The 9,391-nt window shown below is 49.7% G+C and overlaps 1 protein-coding gene across 5 annotated transcripts in view; it reads right to left on the bottom strand.

The window, feature by feature from the left end:
* The window catches only part of ZSCAN31 (zinc finger and SCAN domain containing 31), an 11,355-nt gene extending 10,776 nt beyond the window's left edge, over nt 1–579 (bottom strand). For all 5 annotated transcript variants that reach the window (XM_077752397.1, XM_077752400.1, XM_077752395.1 and 2 more), the window contains exon 1: nt 10–579. The gene's annotated coding sequence lies outside the window, so the exon portion shown is untranslated. The remainder of the gene's footprint in view (nt 1–9) is intronic.
* Nucleotides 580–9,391: the final 8,812 nt, after the last annotated feature.

Raw genomic sequence — 9,391 nt, 5'->3', positions numbered from 1 at the left:
GAAACTCACCTCGGGGCCAGTGAAGCTCCAGAGCCCAGCGGGGGCGGCGCCCTGCCAAGCGAGCGGCCGCGAGGCCCGGCGTCGCTGCGCCCAGCCGTCTCCCCGGAGCTTCCCTGTCCTCTCTAGGGCCCCAGAGGCGGCCGCGTCTCGGGGTCCACGCCGCCGCCCTCGCGCTCGCGCGCTCGCCGCCCGGGCCTTCCCCGGTGTCGGCGCCACGGCAGGCAGCGGTTGTGCGCGTGATGGGCTTACTCCCGACCTACGGTCTGCATTCTCGGAGCCGAGGCGACGACGCGGACACGTGAACAAGGGACTTCATAAAGCTGACGCGTAGCCGAGATGAAATGAAGGTCTGTACGTGGCCCAGGCTGTGGTGACCTGCGTACTTGGACCAGACACCCGTACTAAGCCGAAGAGGCGATTCAGAAAGCCGAGGAGAGCCGGCGGGGCGCGGGGAGCATCGGAGCGCCACGCCTGTGTGGGGCCACTGGATGGCGCGGGATGGGACCTGTCCGGACCCGCAGCGGGAGTCGGGTGGTGGGAGCACAAGTCACTGTGGCCGCGGTCGGAGGATGGGAAGGATCTGAGGTGACAGGAAGGAGGGCCAGTGAGGAAACTACTTCCAGGGGCACAGGGGCCAGGACCACCGAGTGGCGGGCGGCGGCGGCTAGAACGGCCCGGAAGTCCTCCGCGCAGCCTCAGCCCCGCCCTCCCCGCGCCGGGGGCGCTACTTTCGGGGCTTATCAGAGTGCGGTGAACTGGCGCCCCTCGTCCGGATAGGGGTGTGGAGGAGCCGCCTCCTCCGCCAGTGGACCCTAGGGTGGCCTCCGGGTGGGGGCCGCCACCTCAAAGTGTGTGCAGCCGGGACTCCGTGACACACAGACACACACACACCCCGCCGCGATGATGGGGGCCTGGGGGCCAGGTCGTGCTCCGCACGGAGACAAGGTCTGTGTCCGGGTCCTAAGTCTCTCCGCGGTTCCGGGTGAGTGCCGGCTCTGTGCGGTCGGACCGCCCGGTTCGATTCCTGCCTCTGCCACGTCTTGGCTGTGTGGCTTTTGGCCGGTCCCATAACCTCTCTGTGCCTCACGTGACTGCTTTGTAAATCGGGGATAATATCACCTAACCACGGGGTTGTTGTGAAGCTTCAGCGAGTTTAGATGTGTAACACGCACCAGGCACAGAGTAGGAACGATTCAAAGATTTGCTGTTATTATTGCTGTTGTGACTTCCCATTATGACGGCCCGTTATCTTTAACGAGTGATCTTGGCTTTCCTTACGTTTAATAGAGTCATCCATCCGTTGTCTTTGTGATGAATGATTTCTCTATTTTAGGAGGGAAAATAAAATACTCTGAAGAAGAGCCTGTCTCTAAGCAAAGACCCAGGCTGGTTTGTGTTGTGTGTTGTTATGCTCAGACTCCCACAAGGCTTTAAAACTTGGGGGTGCCCTTCCCTTGGGGCGCCCGGATTCACTGGGAGCCGGAATGGTTTCAACAGTGAAGGCCTCAGACCCTGCTGTTACAGGTCATGGGTCCTGTCCCCGAGCTGCAGATCTGCCAGTTTGCAAGCCTCCGGGAGAGTCCTGCGTCCTAGCCTGATGTAGTTCTGTCTGTAACTTGATGTTTCCGCTTCTAGGTTTCTATATGTTATGATAAGTTTGGGAAACTGAGTTCATACCAACACCAGTAACTCCAGTCCAAATTGCAGGGCTTACACTAGATTTCTTTTTTCCATATTTGTAACTCTATTCTTTGATAATGAGAAACTGCTCTCATTGTCTTCAAGATACTTATTTGATCAACACTTCCTGTTTATAGCAGGTCCCCACTCAAGTGCCTTCTCATTTGGGCTCAGGCCCCAAAAACGACTGGTGGTGAAACTGTTATACCCTATATATCCAGATCGCAATATCCTCACCGACCAGAGACCACCGGGGAGACCGAGTCACGGATGCAAAGGCAAAGGGCTTTATTACAGGCTCGAGCTCGGGCTCAGACTTTACCAACACAGTGGATCCGTGCTGTGAGCCCTGAACAAAGGCAGAGTAGGGTTTTTATGAGGTTTGTGACAGGGGAGTTATAGAGGTTGTGACATAGGAAAAGTGATCCAATCGTAATTATACAACGTTACTGACAGTGGGTTTAACCATACATATTGTCTAGAGTGTCCATTACTTTTGGCGGGATCCAATTACAACATTTAGAGTACCCTTAAATTTAACCAATCACAGAACGGGCCTAGGGTCTTGTTTGGCGCCTAATGGGTTAACTTTAACATTAGGTAACAGAGTTTTATCTCTAGTTGCTGGCCTTTCTTGATTGGGCATTGCAAGGGTGGTGTGGTGGAGCGATGTGGTGGGTGGTTTCTCTGGCCTTGGGCAGTGTGTGTCTGCCTGATAGTTTCAGGGAGACTGAAACTTAGGCCTTCTAGTTTAGAGGGGAAACTTAAAGCCTGTCATGGAGTCAGTGTGGTTTAGAGTTGTGTCCTTACAAAACCCAGACGGGGAATGTTGGATCCATGGTAGTAATGAATCCGTGCTAATCTTCCTGCCACACTTGCCTCCCCCCAGCCCTGGGGACACACTCCTCACACCACTAGGGCTCCCAGGTGGCTGGGCCAAGGCCCTCTCTCACCTCGTGTGACCCCCACCTAAATGCTTCTAGACTGTAGTGCTCAAGAAGGGAAGAAGGGAGTATATTAATTTTTAAATGGGGGATGGGGGAACGCCTAACCCAGATCAGTGTAGAGAGGACATTACCATGAACCCCAATATGCCTATCACTGAACTTTAACAACTACTATCTATCTTATGTCCATTTTCTTTTTCTTTTCTTTTTTTAGTTTATTTTGACAGAAAGAATGTGAGCAGGGGAGAGGCAGAAAGAAAGGGGGAGAGAGATGGGGTGCCTGGGTGGCTTAGTCGGTTAAGCGTCCGACTTTGGCTTAGGTCATGATCTCGCGGTTCGTGGGTTCGAGCCCCGCGTCGGGCTCTATGCTGACTGCCAGCGCAGAGCCGGGAGCCTGTTTCGGAGTCTGTGTCTCCCTCTCTCTCTGACCCTCCCCTGCTCACGCTGTCTCTCTCTCTCCTAGAAATAAATAAAAATATTAAAAAAAAAAAAAAAGAAAGGAGGAGAGAGAATCCCAACCAGGCTCCGCACCATCAGTGCAGACCCCGACAGAGGGCTCAAACTTAGAAACCGTGAGATTGTGACTTGAGCCAAGCTCAAGAGTCGGAGGCTTAACCGACCCAGCCACCCAGGCGCCCCTATTTTGGCCATCTTCTTTCATGCTTCTATCCTCTCCCTTCCCTTCTCTCTTTCCCTCGCCCCTCCCCCCAATCCTTCCCCCATTCCCCTCTTTCAGTACTTTAAGGAAAATCCCAGCAATCATCGCTGTTCACGCATAAATACAACTACAGTACTTCAATGTTAATTTCTAACAACTAGGACTTTAATGGAATCATAGCATTATCACACTCAACAAAATTAACGGTAATTCCTTAATATCACTGTGTTCAAATTTTCCTCATTGTTTGAAATCTGTCTTTTAAGAGTTTGTTTTTAAGTAATCTCACCTAATGTGGGGCTCAAAGTCACAATCCCGAGGTCAAGAGCTGCATGTCCACCAACTGAGCCAGCCAAGCGCTCCTGGAACGTCTTTTTACAGCTGGGCTTTTGGTTTTTTTCCTGTAGGGTCCAAATACAATTTACCATTTGCATTTGGTTGATTTGTCTATTCAGTCTTTTTCAATCAATGACATTTTTCCTTCCCTCCTCCTCCCTCCTTTTTTTTTTCAATGTTTATTTTTTTTGAGAGAGAGCAGGGGAGGGGCAGAGAGAGGAGAGAGAATTCCAAACAGGCTCCACACTGTCAGTGCAGAGCCCCATGCTGGCTCTCCCCTCACGTCTCCCCTTCTCCCTTTCCTGGATCGCCTGACTCATGGGGGTTGGGGAGTGTTTCCTTACCCATCTGTGCTAAAGTTGGAGGGGAGCAATCTATAATGCCATCCTCTTCAGTTTATTCCAATAAATGCTTCTGAGGGCAGACAGCATTCCTAAGTGCTTCCTGGGGAAGAGCTCAGAATAGGGATCAGGAGTCATCAGCCTAGAAGTGAGAGTTAAAATCTTGCAGGTGATTAAAGACAGTCCAGGGTTTAGAACAAAACAGAGAAAGGCCAGTGAACTATGCTATTAGCTGACATTTCACGTAGTGTTTGCCACCAGCCAGCAGTGTCCTAAGAACTGTGTGCACACACTGAATGCTCACAATATCCCTGTGATGGTGCAGGAAGTGAGGCAGAGATGTGGACTAATTCACCACAGCCAGTCAGTCAGGAAGCAGTAGAGCCAAGGTCATGAGCCCAGTTGTCTGGCCGGAGAGCGCACCTGAGTGTAAATGGGGGCTGGAAGGAAATGGGAAGGAGAAAAGCAGGAGAGAATGGGGCCCGGGATTGGGAACAAGATTGTTTCTGGAAGCGGACACCGACAAGGCCAGCTGGGGGGTGTCTCTGTGCAGCTCGCCCCTCAGCGTGCCGCAGGACAGTTGGCGGCGGCACTGCACTCGGAGGCTGGGTGTTTCCTTTCAAGAAGTTTGTCTGGAAGAGGAGGAAGGAACGGCGGGGTGGGGGTGGGGGTGCTACAGACCAGAGGCAGCCACTCTCTGCAGCGCAAGGAGGTGGAGGTTTCCGCTGCTTTGATGTTTCTCAGAGACACGAAAGATCTCCAGCCCAAAGCTTGGAAGGCCCTAGGGAAGCCCTGCTTTCAGCTGAATTTGTGTCAGTTTTATGCCTGTTGTTTAGGCAAGATTCACATCAGAGAGAACTGGGAGCCTCACTACCAGATGTCCATGGCTTAAAAATTCAATCCTATTGCTTTTGATCCAGGGCCTGCCTTTTTTTTTTTTAATGTTTTATTTATTTTTAGGAGAGAGAGAGAGAACGAGCGTGAGCAGGGAAGGGTCAGAGAGAGAGGGAGTCACAGACTGAAACAGGCTTCAGGCTCTGAGCTATCAGCACAGAGCCCGACGCGGGGCTCGAACCCACGAACCGCGAGATCATGACCCAAGCGAAAGTCGAACGCTTAACCGACTAAGCCACCCAGGCGCCCCAGGGCCTGCCTTCTTAATCTTCCCCCAGATGTACGGCCTTGATGGCAGAGAAGCTGGTATTCACTTTCTGTTGCTGCATGACGATCTACACAAATTTATCAGCTTAAAACAACCAGTTATTCCCCTTCCTGTAGGTCAGGAGCCAGGCAGGCTCAGCAGACTCATCATCTTACAGTCTTCCAAGGCCAAAGTCAGGGTGTGGGTACGGCGGCTCTAGGGAGGAATCTGCTTACCAGCTTGTAGAAGTTGGTGGAATTCAGTTCCTTGTACTCAGTCCAGGCATGTGAGCTGCGAGCTACGTCGTCATACTCAAAGTCCTGGGGATCCGGGCAGGACTCCTTGGGGCCCTAGAACTAGGCCACCTGTGAGCAGGCTGCAAACGGGAGGGCCTGAGCCAGTCACTATTTCTCTCCCGACTGGTCTTGAGATGGGGGTGGGGTGCAGCCCACCCCCCGGATCCCCTTGGAGAGCCTGTTGTGGGATTGTGGCTCGGAGCTGCCAACGATACAGCTGCAGAGGAACCCGATGTGGGGAAGGAATCGCAGCTGCTCGCTGGCTATGCCCTGGCCCCAGGCCAGAGCGGACTAAGCTGCCAGCACTTCCGCTGGTTAACGTGCTTTCCCACCTGCAGGATCTTCCTGCAGGAGCACGGCTGCCCGCTAGCGCCAGGTGCAGGATGGCTGGGGGATTTGCGGAGAGAACAGCCTGGGACGCTCAGTCCGCAGAGAACCACACGGGGCCTCTGGCGGTGAAGATGGAAGCGGGAGAGGCCTCTGCCCTCGTGCAGGACGCCAGCCCCCATCCGGGTNGAGCCTTGTCCTATTTCATGACTAGTGTGGGTGCTGTTTCCCAGACCCCTACCCCGTGTCCTTGGTCAGCCCCTTTTTCAGTGGCATCTTCTTCTGCCCCTCCCTTCTCTGCCCCTCCCTTGCCCATGATCTGTCTTTCTCTGTCTCTCAAATATAAATAAATGTTAAAAAAAAATTAATAAAATCTATGTTTCTGATATTTAGTGACCTAGTATAAAATACATAAGCCCCATTGTCTCTCATAGAGATTAACAACTTGCTGAAGAGCTTCTAAAGATTCTTTCCCCTTTTAGTTTTAGAACTGAAAAGGATAATCAGCAAGTTACATAAAGTATTAGCTTTCACATTATGTATTATCTATAAGGGGAAATATCTCCATCATTTTTTGCAATTCCACTATCTTAAGAAAACAACAATTAAACCAAAGCTGGGAAATATATAGTCTGAAGGATACTTGCATGACCTTATGCTGGAGAACACAGAAACAGCCCCAAATTTGGGAAAGCATCCAACAAATTAATGATGTGGTTCCTTTCATTACATGTACGGAGACTTTCTAAATGTGATTTTTGTGTCCTGGGGTACAAACACAAGCCTATTCAGCCCATAAAGAAGATAAAACAGAATTACAACAGTAGGCGGTAATCTGCTCTTGCTGAACGAACTAAAGCTGAGACAAGAGCAGGGCTGGGGGAAGCCTGTCCCCGGTCCACACAGTCATCCAGGAGACAGTATCCCAAGTCCTGACAACCAGGTAGGCAGCTCATTTCGAAAGTACTGGTTGCTCACACCTATGGACTCCTCTAGAAAGCAAGAAAGAACTGCTGACCTTTCCTTTTCTTGACCTGAGGCATCCACTGAATATTTTTATTGGCCAAATTGGGCAATTAAGAATACCCATTTCCCATACAACCTGTGCACTTACATGAATTAATTTTCCAATACTGTAGAGATTCTGTTGTTGAGACTTGGTGTCCGTCCATACAACTTCCTGTGATCCTGTCATTTATAAGAACCTCTCTGATATGGATTCATTCATGTTTGCCAAGGTTCAACCACTGTGAAGACTTCCATATTCCTCACACTGTCTGGGTTTCTCTCTAGTGTGAATTCTCCAATGCTGAGTGATAAAGCTGGCGATTCCATGCAGAGCATGCCCACATTCATCATGTTGACAAGCTCTCTCTCCTGCGTAGACTCTCTGGTGTGCAGTCAGTCCTGACTTCTGGGTCAAGATGTTCCCATTCCCTTCCTGTGCTGGTCGTTGAGGTTCTGTGCTGGTCGTTGAGGTTCTGTGCTGAATGAAGGCCTCCTTGCAGCCATCACCTCTATGCGGTCTCTCGCTAATGCGGATTCTCCGATGTGAAATGAGGCCACAATAGCTGAACGCACGCTCATACTCCTAACACAGAGCACTTTTCCTGGTGGTGGATCTCCTGGTGGGAAAGGAGGGATCCACTACAAACAAAAGCCTTTCCCAACCTGTTGCCCTCAAGGAGATTCTCTTCGGCATTCAGACTCCCTGACGCTAAGGACTCGCTCATTACTAAATCTGCTACTACACCTGCTGCATAGATGCTGCAGTTCTACAGAGATCCCATCATAGCACTCAGCATCCGCAGATTTTTGTGTTGGAAACAAGTCCTTATTTTCATTCTTAGTAACACCATCTAAAAAAAATGCACAGATAATTCAAATGTCAGTGGTCTCTTCTGCTGAGATGAGACTTGCGATGAACAGTGATAAAAGTAAAACCCAATTTGGGGCGTCTGGGTGGCTTAGTCAGTTAAGCGTCCGACTTTCGCTTAGGTCATGATCTCGCGGTTCGTGGGTTCGAGCCCCGCATTGGGCTCTGTGCTGACTGCCAGCTCAGAGCCTGGAGCCTGTTTCAGTCTGTGACTCCCTCTCTCTCTCTGACCCTCCCCTGCTCACACTCTCTCTCTCTCCTAGAAATAAATAAAACATTAAAAAATATATATATACTTAAAAAAAAAAGTAAAACCCAATTTTACCTAAAGTGCATGCCTTTTCTATGTATCTAAACTGTCACCTCAGGTTGGCAAAGTGCCCAAAAAGGCCCGTGAGGTTCCAGTTTGGAGTGAGAAGAGACAGCTGGGCAGGAAGTTTGGAAAAGCAAGGAGGATTTTCCAACAAAATGTGACAAAGAACCGAAGGTGTAATCACAAAAGTTAAGAGAAGGACAGTTTGAATCCAGAGATGAAAAATAGAATATAGGGGCACCTGGGTGGCTCAGTCGGTTAAGCATCCGACTTCGGATCAGGTCATGATCTTATGGTTCATGGGTTCGAGCCCTGCATCGGGCTCTGTGCTGACAGCTCGGAGCCTGGAGCCTGTTTCAGATTCTGTGTCTCCCTCTCTCTCTGCCCTTCCCCAGCCCATGCCCCGTCTAAGAAAGAAAGAAGAGAAAGGAAAGAAAGAAAGAAAAGAAAGAAAGAAAGAAAGAGAAAGAAAGAGGAAAATAGAATATAATGAAATTAAGAGAAATAATAATTTGTTAGGACTACTTAAAAGGACAATTTATATCAACTGAAATGTACCTCGGCCACTGATATAGACAAAAAAATGCTCTCCAAATATTTGTAGTGAACAGTGGGATATGACAAAAGTTAACCTGAAGCAATAACTAGGTTTCAGTTTAAAAAATAGTTTTGGGGCGCCTGGGTGGCTTAGTCGGTTGAGTGTCCGACTTTCGCTTAGGCCATGATCTCACGGTTCGTGGGTTCGAGCCCCGCGTCGGGTTCTGTGCTGACGGCTAGCTCAGAGCCTGGAGCCTGTTTCAGAGTCTGTGTCTCCCTCTCTCTCTGACCCTCCCCTGCTCACGCTGTCTCTCTCTCTCTCTCTCTCCTAGAAATAAATAAAAATATTAAAAAAAAATAAAATAAAAAATACACAGTTTTGATATGGGAAAATCAGTTTCAAAATTACATACCTATTTTGATATGGAAAAACTAAAGTGGGTAAAAATAACTTTTCCAGTAATGTTCGAGACTAAAACGTAAGAAAGCAGCACTTTGAAGTTAAAGTAGCTGAACAGGTCAGGGGCGCCTGGGTGGCTTAGTCGGTTAAGCGTCCGACTTTCGCTTAGGTCGTGATCTCGCGGTTCGTGGGTTCGAGCCCCGCGTCGGGCTCTGTGCTGACTGCCAGCTCAGAGCCTGAAGCCTGTTTCAGTCTGTGACTCCCTCTCTCTCTGACCCTCCCCTGCTCACTCTGTCTCTCTCTCTCCTAGAAATAAAACATTAAAAAAAAAATAAAGTAGCTGAATAGGTCAAACCAAACAATAAATCTGCTCACAAATATAGCTGAGAGTTTCCACCTAAAGAATAGGGCAGACAACATGGAGACAGATAGGGGCAAGTTTTTGAGGGAAAGGACACTAACTAATGAGAGATGGATCCAAAAAGTTCTTTTCAAGGATCTCTTCTTTCTCTGCAGACACCTCATTGCCTTGTTTCAAA

This window comes from Crocuta crocuta, unplaced genomic scaffold (assembly GCF_008692635.1).
Source record: "Crocuta crocuta isolate KB4526 unplaced genomic scaffold, BGI_CrCroc_1.0 scaffold336, whole genome shotgun sequence".
NCBI classification, from domain to species: Eukaryota; Metazoa; Chordata; class Mammalia; order Carnivora; family Hyaenidae; genus Crocuta; species Crocuta crocuta.
The sequence above is the reverse complement of the archived record's forward strand: the minus strand, read 5'-3'. Positions and strand labels throughout refer to the sequence as shown.